We start from the raw sequence: 22323 nt of genomic DNA, 5'->3' as shown, positions 1-22323 counted from the left end.
ATATTCCTCAGGCCAATTAGAGAACATACTCTTGGCACAATGGAAGATTTTTTTTGCCATCATACATTAACCAAATGCATTCCAACACTATAGTCAAGACAATGTTCCTAGCCAACACGGCAAACTAATTTTAATCAGTGCAAGTACAAACACCTAGAAACAAGATGTCCCTTTTTTATTCTTGATTTTCCCTGCAAAGTTAAGTTTAGATGCACCCACCTTCTGAGTCACCCTATTGGCATTCTAATATGATGGATGGTCTCAAAGGGAGGTGGGGGCAAAGCAGGACGTTTACAAGAAGCTTGATACTTGCAATAAATTAAATTCAGCTTCCTTTGTATCTGGATAAATCCAGAATCCTCACCAAGGTCTCCTGTCCCCTCATCCTGCAGCCTGATGTGTCCCAGGACCATTCACAAAGCTCTTGTGTCCAAGATGGCGGCACCAGCGACTTGCAGAACCCACTGAGGGAACAGAGAACTAGACCCCAGGCGCTGGTAAGGACCTGATTTTTTTTTTAAAGTCAGCAGCTTCAGTATTTGTAGCGCCTGACAAGAAAGAAAAGAAAAAAGAAAAGAAAAGACGAACCTGTAACAGAAGTTACTCTTCAAATCCGCTATAAAAGGTTTAGCGCTGGGAACTCTGGGAAAACATTCCATCTGCTGCAGTCTTCAGCAGAATCAACAGGGTAGTGATTGAGTCAACAAACCAGTCCTGTCCCATTAGGGGACCTGCAGATTAATTAAAAAAATGATGATTGCCGACAGGTTGCTCTGGGATAGGAGCTTTTGCATTACATTTTATCCTTTTATATAGCTTATTACAGAGGGTGCATATGGTCTATTCAAATCTGACTGCTAAATTTGCTTACAATGTCCCTAAGGCTTCATGTGCACGGGAGGTTGTACAACCTCTCCTGAATGATTCAGCTAGAAAATGGCGTCTAAAAATGTCCATTTAGCTGTGTTTACATGCCACGTTTGCAAAAATAAATATAAATATATATATATATATATATATATATATATATATATATATATATATATATATATATATATATATATATATATATATATATATATATATATAAAAATGTATTTTTTAAATGAGAAAAAACGTCTGTAAACGAAACGCTGCTAAATGCTAAAAAGTTACCATGTTTAGCAGGGTTTACAAGCTGTAAGCCCTTGTACACACGGTCGGAGATTCCGACAACCAAATCCGTCGGAGTAATTGCGACGGATTAATTACGGAAGAGGTCCGGAAGTGATGTTGTATACACACTGTCGGACAAAGTTTTTCGGAAAATCCAATTTTACATAACGTGACGACGTTATTTCGTTACGACGGGACTACATTCAGGCTAGTAGCCAATAGCTTTGGTCTAGGAATTTGATCTGAGCATGCGTGGCACTTTGTCCGTCGGAGTAGGCTACACATGATCGGAGTATGTCCGATTGGAGCATTTTGTCGGAAAATTTTACCGGCAAGTTGGAAAAACAGTCCGATGGAGACCACACACAGTCGGAATATCCGACAAAACGGTCCGATAGGACACATTCCGTCGGAATCTCCAACCGTGTGTACAAGGGCTTACAGGTATTTGGTGCCTTCAAATGCCTCTGATCCCATTTTTTTGCGTTCCAAAAAAAAAAAAAAAAAGCTTCCAAACACAACTGCCTAGAAATGACTATAAACGACCCTGTGTATATGTACTGATAAGACAACAGAGGAGAGTTTAGGAGCAGCTGAAAAAAACAAAAAATAAAAAAACAAATAAAAACGCCCAACTGCTCCTAAACGTCCGTTCACCAGTAGCAGTGTACATGAGGCCTAAATGTGTCAGTCACACAAACAATTTGCAGGGCCATTCTGGGTAATTGTCAATTAACCTACCTGTATATTTGAAGGCTGTGGGAGAAAGCCCATACAAAACACTGAACCAGGCTCTCTAGGAGCCTTCCCCTGACCCCCAAAATCAGTGCAGTGACATAAGAAGCCAGAGAAAGAATACACAGCAGGGGACATGGTCATCTGACACTCAGACGTGTCATGAGGAAGAACCTTTCTGAGCCTACAGCGCTGGAATGGAGAAGAGAAAAGGGTCGGAGAGGAAAGTATATGCAGAAGCTTACTGTAGGGCAGGGATCTCTAAACTTTTCAAACAAAGGGCCACTTTATTGTCCTTCAGGCTTTAGGAGGGCCGGAATTTTTGGCCAGCAGGGGCAGAAAATGTCACAGGCCAGCATCAGTGAGAATAAACATGGCCTCGGGGTTGGTGGTCAATAGGAGGAGTAGTATTCCCTTAGTAGGAGGAATAATATCCCATCATTGGAAGATATAGTGCCCTATTGTTGGTATCAATGGAAGGAAGGGTGCCTCATATCAGTGGGAGGAATTGTGCCCCAAGGGCTGGATAAAGGCTAGCAAAGGGCCACATATGGCCCTCAGGCCGCAGTTTGGAGACCCCTGCTGTAGGGGATCACTTCATAGACCTCCTTAACATGTATATATAGGTATGTACATGTCCTTACGTGGGTCTTAAAAAGTATTGGGACACCTGCCACGCACATGAACTTTAATGGCATCCCAGTCTTAGTCCATAGGGTTCAATTATTGCAACTATTACAGCTTCAACTCTTCTGGGAAGGCTGTCCACAAGGTTTAGGAGTGTGTCTATGGGAATGTTTGACCATTCTTCCAGAAGAGCATTTGTGAGGTCAGGCATTGACTGAAGAACGAGAAGACCTGGCTTGCAGTCTCCGCTCCAATTCCTCCCAAAGGTGTTCTATCAGGTGGAGGTCAGGACTCTGTGCAGGCCAGTCAATTTCCTTCAGCCCAAATTCACTCATCCATGTCTTTATGGACCTTGCTTTGTGCACGGGTGTGCAGTCATGTTGGAACAAGGAGGGACCATCCCCAAACTGTTCCCACAAAGTTAGAAGCATGAAATTGTCCAAAATGGCTTAGTATTTTGATGCCTTCCCTTCACTGGAACAAAGGGGCCAAGCACAACCCCTGAAAAACAACCCCTCACCATAATCCCCCCATGAAATGATTTGGACCAGTGCACAAGCATTTTGTATCGTCTCAAATCACACACAAGGTAGTACTTGACCAAAAGTATCGGTACTCATGTTCGCTGGAAAAAAATAAATAAATGGTATTGGTGCAACCCTATGTTAATATGATGATTTCCTACGATCGTCAGCTCCATCTAGTGGCCACGGTGTGGGATTTTCCTGATTAAGGTATTGGGGGGGCACCCACAAAAACACAAAATGGGCACTAGATGAGAAATGACGAACATAGAAAATCAGCATATTACCCAAAATACAGTGAGAACTCCTGGTGGCTGGGCGACTGCTTGTAGCATTACTGGTGTCCGGTTAGGAATTAGAAATATCTACAAGCATCCGAAATGCGCTTCAAAACACAGTGGCAATTTGCATAACTGCTGATGTGCACAATGTCATTAAAATAAACCTATGATTAAAACTTCATGTAAAGCTATTAGGCACATGCCAGCTCTACTTAGTCATCTTACATAAGTATTTGTGTAAGAAGTAGCTCTGTTTTGTCAGGACTAAAAAGCACCGCTAACAGGCTCTCTTACAAGTCCTAAGGACTTTGTTATCTAGACCACTCTGTCTAGCAGGTCCAAAACTTGCCATAGACATCAGATTCTGAGAACAGTCGGATACAATCAGATCTGTCTGCAAACAATCCTTCAAGTTGCACAGTGCTGACTGATATTGGGAAGAATCCTCAGTGGCCAAGCTTGTCCAAACAACCCTCTACAACAGGGATCTCCAGACCGTTCAATAGGAAGGCCACACCGTTTATACTACAAATATTCATGGGCCAAGAAATAAAATTGGCTGTATAAATGAACTCAGAAAACTTTAATACGTTTTACGTGGATCTATTTTTGTAATTGACAGGATATGATTCAGAACTAAGAAATAACAGTAAAACAAAGCAAAGAAATACCAAATAAAACTTGAACCAATAAAGTGATATTAAAGTTTTATAAAAAAAAATAAAAAATTTACTTACCTGTTCTGTGCAGCGATGTTGCACAGAGCAACCCCTTACCCTCCTCTTTGGCGGGTCCCTGCTGGCACGCTGTGCCCCTTCTTTCTACGGATGCCCCGCAATAGCCATAAAGAGCATTCAAGTAAGTGGGGAGCACAAATAGTGGGGTGTTTATTACCTTAAAGTGGCTGTAATGGCTCAAGGTTTCTTAGCTTCATGCATTCTTGCTATGGGGGCACTCAGCCGAAGAGAGGGGCAAGGAGCGCCAGCGGGGACCCGAGAAAAGGAGGATTGGGGCTGTTCTGTGCAAAATCATTACATAGAACAGGTAGGTATGACATGTTTGTCATTTAAACTATAAAACAATTTGCCTTTAATACCACTTTAATGCAGGGAATGGAATAAGGTAAAAAATAAGGCACCTTTATTTAAAGGTGTTATTCAAATGAATAGCATCTCAAATACGAGTCCCATGTTTTGGCATATCGCAGGCAGAACCGTGGCAAATCTGCCCACTATTCAAACCGCTGTCGTGTGAATGCAGCCTTAGATTTAAAACCACTTACCTACTTTACCCTCTTCCTGCCCAGACCTATTTTCTGCCTTGTACACGGTCACACTTTGAATGACAATTACTAAACAAAGACCAAACATTTTGAAAAAAAAAAGTTTTTCATAGTTTGTTATAAAATTTTGCAAACCGGTAACCTTTCTCCTTCACTGATGGGCTCTGATAGATGACACCATTTGGCAGAACTGGTGGGCGCTGTTGGGAATGCACTGATAATCAGGAGGACACTGGTCAGTGCCGATGTCCCTTTAACACAAACCGGTTATCGGCGCTCTTTTTCTCTCATCACGCTTACAGCCGATACCCGGCTTGTGTTTACTTCCGTGATCAGCTGACACAGCTGATCACATGGTAAAGGGTCGCTGTGATTGGCTCTTTAGCCTGATCTGTGATCAGCCGAGTCTGAAAGGAACCAAATACCTGGAACAAGCTCACTCAAGGCTGTGCCGATGCTCCTTCCTCACTGACCGATCTGTTCATGTAGGTAGTGGGCCACCAGTAAAGTCTCTTTCAGAGTTCCACAGATGCATGAGAGCCGATGCAGACGTGGAAGTATACAAGATGATAGCACTTCTCCAATCTTCAAAGCTCAGACGGCTTGGTGCGCGCCATGAAAGCAGATGGCTGTACGTGCTGAGAGTTGATCATTTGATCAGGTGGAAGGAGCCGTGCAGATGCAGGTGAGGCCAGGTCAGATGACATTGAAACACCAATGCTTTTCACTCACGTGACGTGCGTTTCATTTAGTTCAGTCAGGACACTGTCTATTTTCCTGACTGGATGTCATCCCTCAGAACAAGCTGCTGTGCGCATACTAGGGCTGCAACTAACGATTATTTTCATAATCGATTAGTTGGCCGATTATTGTTTCGATTAATCGACTAATCGGTTAATAACCTTAAAAAAAAGTGTTGTGTATAATTTAGTTAATATGTAAAGTTAAAAAAAAAAAAGGCAATTTATTCTTAAATATCTCTATATACAGTGGTGAATATAAATAACTAACTATATGGTTAGGGAGCAAAATATCTAATCCACTCTGAGAATAACGAACAAAAGAGATATACTGTATATATTAGAGGGGATATATACTGTATATACCATTAGAGGAGAGATATACTGTATATACCATTAGAGGAGAGATGTACTGTATATACCATTGGAGGAGAGATATACTGTATATACTATTAGAGGAGAGATATACTGTATATAATATTAGAGGGGATATATACTATTAGAGGAGAGATATACTGTATATAATATTAGAGGGGATATATACTGCATATACTATTAGAGGGGATATATACTGCATATACTATTAGAGGAGAGATATACTGTATATACTATTAGAGGGGATATACTGTATATACCATTAGATGAGAGAGATAGTGTATAAACTATTAGAGGATATATACTGTATATACTATTAGAGGATATATACTGCATATACTATTAGGAGGAGAGATATACTATTAAAGGGTCAATCTGGTAAATATCAGACTCTAACTTTAACCCCATTTTGTTACTAGCCGATTAATCGATTATGAAAATGGTACTCGATTAATTTCATAATCGATTAGTTGTTTCAGCCCTAGCGCATACCGCATCTCCGATCACAGTAAAGAGCCTATGATGTAGGCACTTTACCACGTGATCAGCTGTGTCCAATCACAGCGTAAATAGGAAGTGCCGGTTATCGGCATTCCTCTACTAGCTCTGACAGAGTGTGAGGAGAGCCGATAAGCATCTCTCCTGACAGGGGGTGGGGGGGTCTGCACTGATAATCAGTGCATAGATTATCGGCGCAGCCCCAAACCTGCCAGTGCCCCCCCCCCGTGTTGCCCGTTAGCGCTCATCAGTGAAGGAGAAAAATTACTTATTTACCAAATTTTGTAACAAAAAAAAAAATCTTTTCTTGTGTTTTTTTTTTTTTTTGCTAAGCAACTGAAAAAACTCTGTGGCGATTAAATACCACCAAAAGTAAGGTCTGTCATCTCAAAAAATAAATAAATAAATAAATAATTTGCATGCGCAATTGTCAAAGTGTGACAGTGCTGAAAGCTGAAAATTGGCCTGGGCAGGAAAGTGCCCGGTATTGAAGTGGATAAAGAAAAAAAAAAAGACTGCACAGTATATCTTGTTATTATAGAGGGGCTGTCAGTAATTGTAATCACAAACTTTACAGACACATGTAATAGCAGCCGGAGGGGTGGAGATGGCTCTCAGACTAGGAACAGACAGACAGGGAAATAGGAGAGGTGGAGAGGGGAGGGACTATAAACACAGTGGGATGATGGAGGCACAAAAACTGACCACGCCATCATGGATCAGCAGCCATCATTACTGTGGTCAGCACACACGGGGTCAGGCAGGATCAACCAGGTATTTTACAGCACAGAATGGGACAAATGACAGCACAAGCACTATTCTGTTTAACATGCTTTAGAGGATTTTTATTTTATTTTTTTTACAAACAATTTAAGTGATAGGAAATCTAAAATTTTACAGCCGTCACCAGAATAGGAGGTGATGGCAATTCTTGTGTTCCAGTGACAACTGTCCAATAGGTTTACTCTAACTTTCACAGGACACAGACCGCAAATAATAAACCTATAGGTGATTTAACCCTTCCCTGCTACTGCACATACACATTAATGAACAAGTATGGCGGTCCCCATATATAAAGATACAGAATGCATAGAAACAACACTTTTGAACGATTAACATAGACTGAGTGATAAGAACACCATTAAAACTAAAATTATATATGAAAACAAAGGGCAGCTTGGAATCATCAAGGACCTGGAGTGATACATTTATATTTATTGTAATGATTTATCAATAGGCGAGCCGGTGTTCTGCCAAGAAAGGTCCACTGTCGGATAGTGTCCACCCTGTACTGTGCAGGCGCAGCGCTTGCGCAGTACAGAGAACGAAGGAGACGCCGAAGGTCTCAGAACATGAACAGCTGTTCATGAGCTGTACATGGCGCCTGCGCAATTAAGACTACATTGTGCCACACGCTCCCGATGCTCGTGCAACTCTGCAAGGGGCGGATGCATACAGAAGAGATAACACATGTTTAGAAAAAAAAAAACACACCCTTCAGCTGTGCAAACACGCCCCGCAAAGACGTGTCGTTTATTGAAAAAAAACACCCCGAAAACCAGCCCCAACTTATCAGCTCTGCCCATCATTGTAAAATACGGTCTCTTCTGTAGGCTTCTGCCCCTACACCCGCACCTTGCAGAGCTGCACGAGCATCGGGAGCGTGTGGCACAATGTAGTGTTAATTGCGCAGGCACCGTGTACAGCTGTTCATGTTCAGAGACTTTTGGCATCTCCTTTGTCATCCGTACTGTGCAAGCGCTGCGCCTGCGCAGTACAGGGCGGACACTATCCGACGGGGGACCTCTCTCTCGATAGTGCCGGTGTCCTAACATCTACTTGAGCAGAAATATAAAAGAGTGAAAACAAGCAATTGACTGGAAACATTAAGCCAAAAAATAATCTGGAACTTGGCAATAAGGTCTTCGGAGTTCACCTCTAATGCATGACTTATTGAACAGAATTTTGTCTCCAGCCAAGACTACACAATAAATAATTTGTTGTACTGTATGCAAAATGTGGTTTTAGTTTACTGCATACCATTTACAGTGCATGTCCAATCCTTTTAAGAAGCCACTGATCTGTTGCTTAGCAACAGAAGACCGAATGTTTGTTAACTTTTAACAAGAGATACATGCATTCAATAGGAAAAAACAACCACAGTGAACTCCAAACCTGCAACTATGTATCCCTCTATAATTAGCATTGGTGTCCACAGGCAAACCACTGCTTTTTCCAAAATGTAAAACACACAAAACAAACTTCAATTTTTAATTCTTTTAGGCTGGGTTCACACTTGCAGCAGGGGGTCCGATGCATCCCTGTTCACGGTTTCAGGTGCGAATTAGGTCCACATTTTTGCCTGAATTCTCACCTGAAACTGAGCCAAAGACGCACAGGACCCTCTACCAGTGCGTTCCGCCTTAAACTTTACTGCAGGAGATGCTCAGAGGCCACAAGCGCACTGTCAGACGCCAAGACGACGCGGGCACGCTGCCGGAGATGCCAAGAGGCCGCGGGTGCGCTGCCAGAGACACCAAGAGGCCGCAGGCACACTGCTGGAGGAAAAAAAAAAAAAAAAACACACACACTCCTGTGCTGCAGGACCCCCTCACCCCCCTTTTACTTACCTGAGCCAATCTTAACCCAGCGCTGTGCACGAGAGCAGCGGTTCTCTCCCTCCTCAATGGGCAGACTGATTGACAGCGGGTGCCGCTGTCAATCAAATCCTGTGATGAGGGAGAAGGGGATGGGGCCCAGATACACTGTGTCAGAGGCAGACAGGGTGGCTCAGGAGCGAGCCCACACAAATGCCCCCATAGAAAGTGGCTATGGGGACACTTACTAAAGGAGGAGGAGCCAGGAGCACCAGTGGGGGACAGCAAATTTTTTTTATATATATATATATATATATATATATATATATATATATATATATATATATATATATATATATATATATATATATATATATATATATATATAAAGTAGTAGAGGATAGGCACTGCTTTATGCAATGCCATTAGATGTTTATTATCTTAATTAAAAAGAAAATTGAAGTTTGAATATCTCTTGAAGGGAAGAGGCTGGAGTATCACTTTATAGCAGTATTAAACCCAAAAATGTAATATATTGCAGCTTACCAATCATTAGATGTTTTATTCTAGGAGGCTTTTTTCCTCGGGTGATCTGGCCAGTAACACACCTCCTGTATTAGAAAGGCCCCACTATGGATGAAGGAGCACAGGGGGCACCTTTGGAGAGCAGCATTTTCAGTCTGGAGGGGGGGGGGGGTAATAGATGTACTAGCAGATTTGGATACACTAACAAATTGAAGCTAAACTCCAGCTTATACTTTATAATCAATTACAGCAAACTGTTTTTTTTTCCTTTCGGATAAAGGTTTTACATAAATAAACTCTGATCATTGTAAATTGATACAGCACCTTTTACTGGCGAGCTTGTTCTTTTGAAAAACAGACTCACTGGCTGGATCACTCTGTAAAAAGACAAAAAATAAACCCTAGAAAAGAAAACGAATGCTGTCATCACATCTAAGAATGGGGAAGCTGCAGTACAATAAATGCTTGCTTTTGGGTTTAATACCACTTTAAACAGTTGGGTCATTATGTGCTGTATATCTTCTTTTATTTTTTTTTTAATATAAATGTACATCCAAAGCTGCCATCACACTCCTTTGTCTGCAGGATATGCTGGGGCCAAGCCTGTTCCATAATTATTTGTCCCAGTGAGAAGAAAGGAGAACATACCCGCTGTGCCCCATGGCCCCTTTCTCCTAGGTGGAAGAGTATGATCCATGCAGTCTACAGTTGTGTCAGTGTTGCCATGCCATGCCATGCTGCAAGTGATTCGGAGACAAGGAGGAGATCAAGGCAGCACTGCATGTTGGGATGCACCAGTGCCATTTTTGTGACATCTCAATAAAGTTAACAAAAAAAGAAAACAAATGTGACGGCTCATTACAACGCATCAGCACTGCCTCCTTTGCAGTGCACACCGGAGGCTGCAGTATAATGCGATGGCTGATGTGAATGAGCCCCAAGTCATCAGCCAGCCGCACCTTCATCAAAACTGCAATGTAAACAAGATGAAATTATCAGGCGTATGCTCCTTGCTTTGTAATGATACACGCTGTTCCAAAACACTCCATTATGACCGGCCGTGGTCTTCCCATCAACATTGCAATTTAAAACACACTCAGCAGAATTCACAACGCCAACGGTAAAGCACGTCTTCCCTAAAATAACACTTAGCAACGTGTTACCATAATCACGGGCTTATCTCCAAACCCAAGCATTGTAAATTATTAATCAGCAGCGGAGATGGAGTTCAAATGAGTGTAGCAACATAATATCAATAACCTGTTATTCAACCGATGGAAAGGTTGTCGAGGCAGAAAGGAAATTTCCTAGACACAGCTGTCCACAATGTCGCCACGATCTATACCAGTCTTTTCCAACCAGGTCTCCTCCGGAGGTGGCAAGGGGTTCTTTCAGTAATGGCTGATTGATCTCCCACCTACCATAATGGCCAACGTCAGGGGCATTCTACCCACTGACCCCCAACGTCAGGGGCATTCTACCCACTGACCCCCAACGTCAGGGGCATTCTACCCACTGACCCCCAACGTCAGGGGCATTCTACCCACTGACCCCCAACGTCAGGGGCATTCTTCCCACTGACCCCCAACGTCAGGGGCATTCTTCCCACTGACCCCCAACGTCAGGGGCATTCTTCCCACTGACCCCCAACGTCAGGGGCATTCTTCCCACTGACCCCCAACGTCAGGGGCATTCTTCCCACTGACCCCCAACGTCAGGGGCATTCTACCCACTGACCCCCAACGTCAGGGGCATTCTACCCACTGACCCCCAACGTCAGGGGCATTCTTCCCACTGACCCCCAACGTCAGGGGCATTCTTCCCACTGACCCCCAACGTCAGGGGCATTCTTCCCACTGACCCCCAACGTCAGGGGCATTCTTCCCACTGACCCCCAACGTCAGGGGCATTCTTCCCACTGACCCCCAACGTCAGGGGCATTCTTCCCACTGACCCCCAACGTCAGGGACTTTTCAGCGCTTTCCCATATCAATGTCGGGTAGATTTTGCCACAGCTGCAAAGAATCGCAACTGTAAACCACCCCTCAGCTTGGCATGTAAACCCCCAGTCAGCCTGGTCATTATTGGTGTATGGTGCGGAGGGGGGATGGTAAAATACTCTGCTCTCGGTGTAAACACTCTAGTTATGCCATTTTCTTTATTCCTTCAATTTAAAACATTCTGCGACTAACTGGTCCTGCTAATATAATGTGACCTGTAAATATAAGCAGGGATACTGAGCAACCTTGACTAATGCAGTCCCACCACACAGACAAGGCAATCTGTCTAGAGTCCCATAAGGTATGCTGGGGGGGGTGGGGATTGGGAATGGACGTAGGCCATGTGTTACTCTATTCGCAGTAACACACATCATCACTATCTGGTACAATGAATACATTTCAATAAACATAAAATCAATCAACAGCACTATGCATCATTCCATAGCGCACAGCAGCGGCTATCTTATATTGTGGCTGCTGATCAGAGCAAGCTCTTCTAAATGAAAGACATTAAACCTTTGTTATTTTAATAAAACTAAATAACAAACATGTTATACTTATTTGCTCTGTGTAAGGATTTTGCACAGAGCAGCCTCGATCCTCGTCTTTCCGTGCCCTGCGAGCGCTCTAGGCTCCTACTCTTTGGCAAGTGCCCCTGTAGAAAGTCGCTTTCCATGAGGGCACCAGTGTGTGCTCACTCCCGAGCCACCATCTGCTTATATTGACACAGAGCAGGCGGCTTGGCCCCACCCCCTTATCACAGCATTTGATTTGAACAGCAGCAGGAGCTAATGACGTCTGCTGCTATCAATCTACCCAGTGAGGAGGGAGACAGCGGCGAGACCCCTTCTCTCATACACATCGCTGGATCAGATTGGGCTTAGGCAAGAATAAGGGGGGATTAAGGTAAAAAAAGAAAAAAAACTTGAAGTATAAGTAAAGGCAAAACTTTTTCTTTCATTTTGGATGGAGTGGAGAGGAATTAGGACATACACCTATTAGGTTTTTATTGTCATCTGCACTACCGTTAAGGAGATTCCCTATTGTCCCGTTTACCATTAAAAGTGAAAGTAAATGAAAATGCCAAATTTTGGGTTGTCCCCAGAAAAGTAATAGAGGGGAAATCTTTACAATGGGGGACACTAGTTCTGGTGAATTCCCAGGTACTTCCTCTCACTTCCCCCTTTTTTTTTTTTTTTTTTAATGGGACAGGAAGTGAAGGGAGATCTCCCCAAGGCCCCTTTCACACTGGGGCGGGGAGCAGCGTCGACAGTAAAATGGCGCTATTTTTAGTGCCGATTCAATGTTGTTTTAGCGGGAAGGAGCGGTATACACATCACTCCAAAGGACTTTTTACCAACCTGCCAGCGCACCGCTCCAGTGTGAAAGCCCTCGGAGCTTTCACACTGGAGGCACAGCATTTGCAGGCACTATTTTTAGAGCTGTAGTGCCTGTAAAGTGCCCCAGTGTGAAAGGGGTCTAATAGGGTACAGATGGCAAAACACAAAAACAGGGATTATTACCATTCCACAATTGCTAGTGTGAAAGAGCCCTTAGCATGAGGGCTGATGTGTACAAGCCCCCATTCAGTTCTATGTACAGCTACATGTTCCGAAGTGCAGCAGTGACATGCAGTGCAGCAAGTTTCTCTGTGTAAATTTGCAGCATGTATGCAATTTTTTCACATTCTACGGCAACCCACCTCAAAGGCAGCTGTGTGGTGTGAACAGGTCACATAGAAAACAATGGTGTTCCATGTGCCCTTATGAGCCTGCGACGATCTATGCCACAGCATAGCCCCTACATTTTCCAAGGTTGTTCATATATCGGACAACAGCTAGCAACTGGCAAAAGCACTGCAAAGTAAAAATCATCCAGCCCCGGTTCACACTGATGCGATGCAGGAAACACATTTTCCCCCATTGCATCGCGTCCATGCAATCTGCTTTGGGTGTCAAATATTAGATTATTGACACCCCAAAACAGATCACAAAATGCAGGGCGATTGCCACAAATCGCATTACACAGGTGTGAACTTCCATGCAATGTGATTCAGGTGCAGGGGAGAGAAGAAAAAAAAAAAAAAAAGGGGGGGTCCTGCACCATTTTGGTGCAGATGTGATTTGCGCCATACAAATTGCATGGCTCGAATCAAACTGCACAGACATCGCATGTGATGTGCACAGGAATGTGGTGCGATTCCTGTGCGTATCACATGCAGTGTTTTCCACGCACCGGTGTAAACCTTGCTCAGTCAAGACTAAAGCCACTCAGTATATGCAAAATTGCGTTTTTTTGCGATTATTCTAACCGCATTTCCATATACCGAACACACACTTAGACTTGGTTCACACTGCTGTGACAGTAAAGTCGTATGACTTTGCTTTCCAACTTCCTTCTGACATGGATGCTATTTAGGAACCTGTACAAGAGCTGAATTCGCACCCAAGTTGGACCAAAGTAGTGCAGGAACCTTTTCTAAAGTCGGAGCAACTTGTGTAGTATCAGTTACGACGGCTCTCATAGGGAAACATTGAATTGGACATGTCATGCAACTTGGGGGTCTCACAAGTCAGATCCTACGTCGCATCAATGTGAACCAAGCCTTAATTCTATACTAACAATAGTTCAATAAATTACTAAGCAGACTGAGATTTAGCCCTGCTTCACAATGATGCAACGCAGCTAATCCTGTGCATTTCCTGCACTGCATTGCAATCGTGTAGCGTCCATGCGATCTGCTGCGGGTGTCAATGTTAGATTAAAGATACCCTGAAACAGACTGCAAAACACAGTGAAATTGCCGAAATTGCATCACATGGGTGTGATGAAAAATAAAAAAGAAGGGTCCTACACCATTTTCGTGCAAACGTGATGCAATTTGAGCCAAACAAAATGTATGGCTCAAACCGCACAGCACAGACATTGCATGTGATGTGCACAGGGATGCGGTGCGATTCCTGTGCGAATCCCAGGAGGTGTCTGTAAAACGCACAAATATGAACCCAAGCTTAAGGCTGGGTTCACAGTACTAAAAATTGGATGCGCGTTTCTCTGCATCCCATTTGCATGACAGGAGATTGTGACAAACTCTCTATGGAGTCGGTTCACATATATGTTGAGGCTACAGAGTGGCTTGCACAAGGGGGCCTGTGCGTCTTTGGCTCCGTTTCAGAGCCGAATGCAGGTGAAAACTCGGCCCAGATTCATCCCTGAAAACGGAGAACAGAGACGCACCGGACCTCTGCTGAGAGCCGCATCTGCACTGAGTGTGAACCCAGCCTCAACCGGATCTGATGTGACTTAATAGAACAGGACGACCAAATCACTAACTTTTTTTTTTTTGTTTTTTTGTAAAATTGTATCGCAAAAGAAAAAATTATGATGGCAGCACCATGAATATTACAACGGTGCATCATCATCATGTACTGCGATCTAAATACAATGTTATAAACACAGCTGCACGTTCAATCTGCAAGGAAATAGATTATGAAACCTTAGTCCTTTAAATATTCACCAATAGAATCACCAGAAAAGGGGATCGGTCACAGAATAATGAAAATGTTGTAAAATTATATATACATATATATACACACACACACACACACACACACACACACACACGATTATCACACAAAAGTGAGTACCCAAAGTGTCAATATTTTGTGTGGCCACCATTATTTTCCAACATGACCTTAACCCTCTTGGGAATGGAGTTCCCCAGAGCTTCACAGGTTTCTACTGGAGTCCTCTTCCCCTCCTCCATGATGACATCACAGAGCTGGTGGATGTTAGAGACCTTGCGCTAATCCATCTTCCGTTTAAGGATGTCCCACAGATGCTCAATAGGGTTTAGGTCTGGAGACATGCTTGGCCAGTCCATTACCTTTACCCTCAGCTTCTTTAAAAAGGTCATCTTGGGAGGTGTGTTTGGGGTCTTATGTTGGAATATTGCCCCGCAGCCCAGTCTCTGAAGGGAGGGGATCATTCTCTGCTTCAGTATGTCACAGTATATGTTGGAATTCATGGTTCCCTCAATGAACTGTAGCTTCCCAGTGCTTGGCTGTAGGCAAGACACACTTGTCTTTGTACTCCTCACCTGGTTGCTGCCGCACACACCTGACACCATCTGAATCAAATAAGTTTGTCTTGGTCTCATCAGACCACAGGATATGGTTCCAGTAATCCATGTCCTTAGTATGCTCGTCTTCAGCAAACTGCAGGTTTTCTTGTGCATTATTTTTAGAAGAGGCTTCCTTCTGGGACGACAGCCATGCAGACCAATTTGATGCAGTGTGCGGTGTATGGTCTGAGCACTGACAGGCTGACCCCCCACCCCTTTAACATCTGCAGCAATGCATGGCAGCACTCATACGTCTATTTCCCAAAGACAACCTCTGAAAATGTCGCTGAGCACGTCCACACGACTTCTTTGGTCGACCATACCGAGGCCTGTTCTGTTAAACCGCTCTATGGTCTTGGCCATCATGCTGCAGCTCAGTTTCAAAGTCTTGGCAATCTTCTTAAAAACGAGGCCATCTTTATGTAGAGCAACAATTCTTTTTTTCAGATCCGCAGAGAGTTCTTGCCATGAGGTGCCATGTTCAACTTCTAGTGGCCAGTATGAGAGAGTGAGAGCGATAACACCAAATTTAACACACCCGCTCCCCATTCACATCTGAGACCTTGTAACACTAACAAGTCACATGACACCAGGGAGGGAAAATGGCTAATTGGGCCCGATTTGGACATTTTTTACTTAAGAGTGTACTCACTTTTGTTGCCAGCAGTTTAGACATTAATGGCTGTGTGTTGAGTTATTTTGAAGGGACAGGAAATTTACACTGTTATACAAGCTGTACACTCACTACTTTACATTGTAGCAAAGTGTCATTTGTTCAGTGTTGTCACATGAAAAGATAATAATATTTACAAAAATGTGAGGGGTGTACTTTTTTTATAAATACAGTATCTCACAAAAGTAACAAAAATGAATATCATGAACTGTAATTACACAAAGCATCTCAAGCACCTAAAGCCTTCTCCCAATCACCTGATAGGCAATCAATATTTTTTTCCAGAAGCTCATTAGGTGAAAACATCTGCAGTGTAAATATTCAGGCCCAGCATCTGCAGCTTCACCCCCCACCACCTGTCATATCATCACACCAAAAGCTGAATGATCAGAACATCATTTGTTAATTGATAAGGACATTTACATATTGGAGGCACATCCTTATAGCCTTACCAATACTACTAGTAAAGATCTGATAGGCAATTGGTAACCAATCAAAAAAAAGAGTGCCTTTATTTTTGATGCCGATTAATGATTTTTACCGTACAGTGCATTTGATGAGGTTAAAATTAAAATATCCCAAGCCTGCAATGAGACCTCCATCCCCACCACTGAAAGGGGCTGATCAATAACTAATGGTGATCAAACATAACAGTTGTAAAAAAAAAAATTAACAGATTGAAATGCAGACATATTAAAAAAATAAAAAACTGAAAATAAAGACATGAGATGTAGCACAAGAATATTATATATTATGACAGGCACAATACTACTGTACCCCCCCCCCCCCTATCAAAGGTATTAAAAGCCAATCAATAACTGACAAACATAACTGCTGCAAAATATTAAAATAAATGGGATTAGAATACAAGCATTAAAAATAAAATAAAACAATTATTTATAATAGAGAAGAAATGCAGCACAACATGATAATATATTCTGACAGGCACTATACCACCATACCCCTCCCCCCATAAAAGGCATAAGAGACTGATAGCCAATCAATAACTGAGAATCAAACATAACAGTCGGAAAATATTTCAATAAATGGATTATAATACAAGCAATAATTAAAAAAAATAAAAATAAAAATCATAATAGAAAAGAGGTAGCACAATAAAATTAAATATATTCTGACAGGCACTATATCACCATACCCAACCCCCCACCTCCCCCATCAAAGGCATTAAAAGGGGCCAACAGCCAATCAATAACTGATAATCAAACATGATAACAGTTGAAAAATATTTAAATAAATGGATTATAATACAAGCAGTAAAAAAAAAAATTATATATATATATATATATATATATATATATATATATATATATATATATATATATATATAAAAATTAGAGAAGAGAAGGATGTAGCATATATACCGTACATACACACACTGACAAGCATGCATACCACCATACCCACCCCCCAAAGGCATTAAAAAGGGACTGATAGCCAATCAATAACTGATAAACAATAACAGCTGGCCAAAATTTCAACAAACAGATCAACATATAAACATTATAAAATAGAGAAAATGACATTATAATAGACACACACACATTATATATATATATATATATATATATATATATATATATATATACACACACATATACATATATATATATATATATATATATATATATATATATATATATACACACACACACACACACACACACACACACACACATACATATATATATACACACACACACACTACCATACCCAGCCCCCCCCCATCATCTGCATTGAAAGGGATCAATAACTAATAAATTAGATATGCAAATAAGCATTAGAGTAGAGACAGAAAATGATTCTGATAGGCACCTGCACCACCCTACCCAACCCCTGTCATAGGTATTGAAAAGGACCAATAGCAAATCAATAACTGATCATCGATAATGAGAAGCACAAACATACATTATGGGTGAGAACAGACAGAGGACGAGGAGGATATAATATTACAGTGAATGATGATGGTATAAAATGTATTCCAATAGGCAACTATACCACCATATCCACCCCCACCATATGCATTGAAAAGGGACCAATAGCCAATCAATAACTGATAATCAATAGAAACACAAAAAAGGAAGCTATAGTAAAAGGTAAAATGCATTCTTCTAGGTACCTATACCACCATACCCCACTCACTCCCTATCAATTGCTTTGAAAAGAGTTTAGAGGGGGCGAAAATAAATAAAATATATTCTGATGGGCACCCTTACTGCCATACCCACCCCTGTCAAAGGGCACTAAAGGGGACCAATAGCCAATCAATAACTGATAATCATTAGAAACACAAATACGCTGTATGGTGGAGGATAAGAATGGCAATATAAATAAACAAAAAATAAAAAAAATTATGTCTGATAGGCACCCCATACCACCACACCCAACCCCCTGCCATATGCATTGAAGTGACCAAAAACCAATCAATAACTGATAACCAATCATTAGAAATGCAGATAACCATAATGGTGGAGAAGAGATGGAGGATGATGATATAAAAAGGTTTCCAATAGTAGGAGAATAATAATACAAAATTATTCTGATAGGCACCTGTCCGCACCTATACCACCACCCCCCGTCATAGGTATTGAGCAGACCGGTTGATTATCAGTTATTGATAAGCTATCATTAGAAATGCAAACACACATTACAGTAGAGAACAGATAGGAGGATATTGATATGAAATGTTTCTAATAGTGAAGGATAATAATATAAAATTATTCCGATAGGCCCCTATACCGCCGTACCCACCCCCTGCCATAGGCATTGAACTGATCAATAACTGATAATCATTAGAAATGCAAAAACACATTATTAGTATAAAAATAAAAAGCAAAATAATAAACATTCTGATGCACCAATACCATCACACCCATGCCTATCAAATGCATTGAAAGTGACCAATAGCTGATCAATAACTGATAATCAATCAGAAATACAAACAAGCAGTATAGTCATAAACAGATAGAAGAGGAGGATTTAAAATACATTCTGATAGGCACCCATACCACCCCCCATCCCCCCCAAAGGCAGTGAGAAGGGACTGATAAGGTGATCAATAACTAATAATCAATCACTAGATATGAATATAGGAATAGTAATTGATCAGATGGGGGGTCTGCTAGGAGCCCATACCAGCCTACCCATGTTCTGCCAGCTGCACTGGCGAGGACTGATAGCCAATCAATAATCGGTATTGATAAGGCTGCAGGGCTGTGATTGGCCCCCCTGGGTGCCTGTGGAAGGGTGGGGGAGGGGAGGTGGCGGTATTGGGTACCAGTGATGGAGAGGTGATGGGGGGAGGGGAGCACAAGGCACTCGAAGGGTTAATGTGGCCCCAGGCGGGCTGTAGGGGCCCCCGGGGTGTGTCAGGGCGGGAAGGGGGGTGGGGGGTATATATAATATATCTGGGGGGGTTATTAGGATGTAGGTGACTGATCAGAAAACAAAATGGCGTCACTACGTCTTGTAGGGGGGTTCTATGGCCGGGGCTGCCTTCATCGGGGAACAGCGGAGACTGGGAGGAGGCCCCGCACCCCATACCCACCTGGGCTCGACGCGCCGGGTGAGGGGGTTCCGATGAGCGGGTTTTCGGGATGGGGAAAGGCTGCCGGGAGGAGGATGGCGGCGGATTGTCTTTCCCCCCCTTCTGCCTTGGAGTTCGATGGGGGAGGGGATAGATGACAAGATGGAGTAGAGGAGGCTCCGTACAACGTAGACTCTGCGCGTCACAGCATTCCAGGCCTACCGGCTGCGAGGGCGGGAATTGCAGCGGCAGGAGGAATGATTCGCCGAGGAGAAGAGAAGGGCGGGGCTTCGGGCTAACCTCGAGCCAGTGGTAGAGAGGATGAGGTTGGATTATCCAATCTGCCCATTTGTTGTCATTAAACGTGTCCGAGACAAAACGAGGCTTGGTAACTGAGAAGGCCTTTTCCGCATCCGTGCGGCCATATTGGTACTTACTGGGATTATCTGACTTTCTGATTGGGCGCGCCATATTGGTACACCTCACAGCTACAAATACAGTTACATAATGACAAATAATAAAACAAAATAAATAAAATTATAATACAATTATATATCAGGCACTTCAATACAGGGCACTTTCACTCCTTCCCGCCCAGACCAATTTTCAGCTGCCAGCAAGACAACCTCGCACAGTCATGCAATGCTGTATCCAAACACATTTTTTATCATTTTTTTTTTTTTTTAGACAGATGGAGCTTTTATTTGGTGGCATTTAATTACCACTGGGTTCTTTACTTTTTGCTAAACAAACATAAAAAGACCAAAAATTGTGAAAAAAATAAAGTTTTTCTTAGGTTTTGTTATAAAAATTTGGAAATAAGTAACTTTTTTCCTTCACAGATGTCTGCTGATGAGGCTGCACTGATGATGCAGCAGCAATGAGGACTGATGAAGCGGCATTCATGGGCACTGATAGGTGGCACTGATGCATACCTCCCAACATTTTGAGATGAGAATGAGGGACACCTACTAACAAATGTATGTAGGCATAGGACACACACCCCTGCCACACCCCTTTAAAGGAGAATTAACCAAAAAAAGGGTTCATTAAATCCAGAAGGGCTTTTTCTTCCACTACTATTCCTTTATATTGGCTTTTAAAATGTACAAATGCAGCGATTTAGAAATCAGATGAAAGGTTTAGCACTGGGAAACACTTTTTGAAAGATAGAAAGTGCATTTTATATAGAACTATATGGATCAGAACAAAAGGGGGGACAAATGAGAAAAGAGGGACATTGCTCTAAATCAGGGACAGTTCCTCAAATTCAGGGACAGTTGGGAGCTATGTTGATGAGGCAGCAACAATGAGGAGACACTAATATGCAGCACTGATAGGCGGCACTGATGGTCACTGATAGGTGACACTGATAAGGCGGCACTGGTATGCAGCACTGATAGGCATCACTGATGGACACTAATAGGCAGCATTTATGGCCACTGATAGGTGGCACTGATGAGGAGACACTAATATGCAGCACTGATATGCAGCACTGATAGTCACTGATAGGTGACACTGATTAAGTGGCACTAGTATGCAGCACTGATAGGCAACATTGATGGGCACTGATAAGCATCACTATTGGGCACTAATAGGCAACATTTATGGCCACTGATAGGTGGCACTGATGAGGCGGTAATGATGAGGAGACACTAATATGCAGCACTGATAGGCGGCACTGATATGCAGCACTGATAGTCACTGATAGGTGACACTGATTAGGCGGCACTAGTATGCAGCACTGATAGGCAACATTGATGGGCACTGATAAGCATCACTATTGGGCACTAATAGGCAACATTTATGGCCACTGATAGGTGGCACTGATGAGGCGATAATGATGAGGAGACACTAATATGCAGCACTGATGGGCACTAATAGGCAGCACTTATGGGCACTGAAAGGTGGCACTGATGGGCAGGAATGATTGGCACTGATAGATAGCACTGATAGGCAGCACTGATGAAGAGACACTGATGGGCACTAACAGGCATCACATTTTATTCCAAAGAACCTGGGCCTGTAAAACACACGTGGGGTATGAAGTAACACTACTACAAAATGTTTAATTGGGAAGACAAGAAGAGGAGTATAGTTGCTATGGGTAACCAGATAAAGGGACAGGCACCACCTTACCTGGTAAGGTGGCAGGTTCTCTGGTAGCGAGGGGGGTCAATGTTCTGGCTCCTTTCCTAGATGTCAGTATTCAATAGCAACTGGAACCAAACCAGCATTGTTGAGTTCTATTACCTGGTCACAAGGTACGTGAAGTGGAAGAGTTATTGTGCTTAGCGAGACCACATTTTGATACTGGAAGTGAGGTAACAGAGGTATGCTGGACTGGTAGAGTGGGTGCAGGCTCTGCACATCCCTCTTAATGCAACCTACAAGTTACAGTGTTTGGGGGCATAGGACAAGTCAGGGAACTGCCTTAAAGTTTGATGTTTCACATGACCACAGTCTCCGCCTGGTCCTGGACATTGGTGAGCATGCGCCACATGAAACCATGGGTGTTTAGTTAGCTTGTTTTTAGAATTTGCCCAGGCCTGCCCAGAGCCTTGAAACATGACTGCCGTGATATGCTTCAGTCAGGCACTGTCCTCAGATTGGCTGGAATCCTAATAAGGGGCATATATTAGGG

General features: G+C 42.7%; 1 protein-coding gene across 3 annotated transcripts in view; it reads right to left on the bottom strand.

The window, feature by feature from the left end:
* The window catches only part of PRRC2A (proline rich coiled-coil 2A), a 102746-nt gene extending 82880 nt beyond the window's left edge, over nt 1–19866 (bottom strand). For all 3 annotated transcript variants that reach the window (XM_077483060.1, XM_077483066.1, XM_077483076.1), the window contains exon 1: nt 19701–19866. The gene's annotated coding sequence lies outside the window, so the exon portion shown is untranslated. The remainder of the gene's footprint in view (nt 1–19700) is intronic.
* Between the last annotated feature and the right edge of the window lie 2457 nt (nt 19867–22323).

Source organism: Lithobates pipiens, unplaced genomic scaffold (assembly GCF_037356315.1).
Source record: "Lithobates pipiens isolate NorthernLeopardFrog02 unplaced genomic scaffold, aLitPip1_a1.2 Scaffold_1, whole genome shotgun sequence".
Classification (NCBI taxonomy): domain Eukaryota; kingdom Metazoa; phylum Chordata; class Amphibia; order Anura; family Ranidae; genus Lithobates; species Lithobates pipiens.
This window is presented reverse-complemented; position numbering and strand designations above follow the sequence as displayed.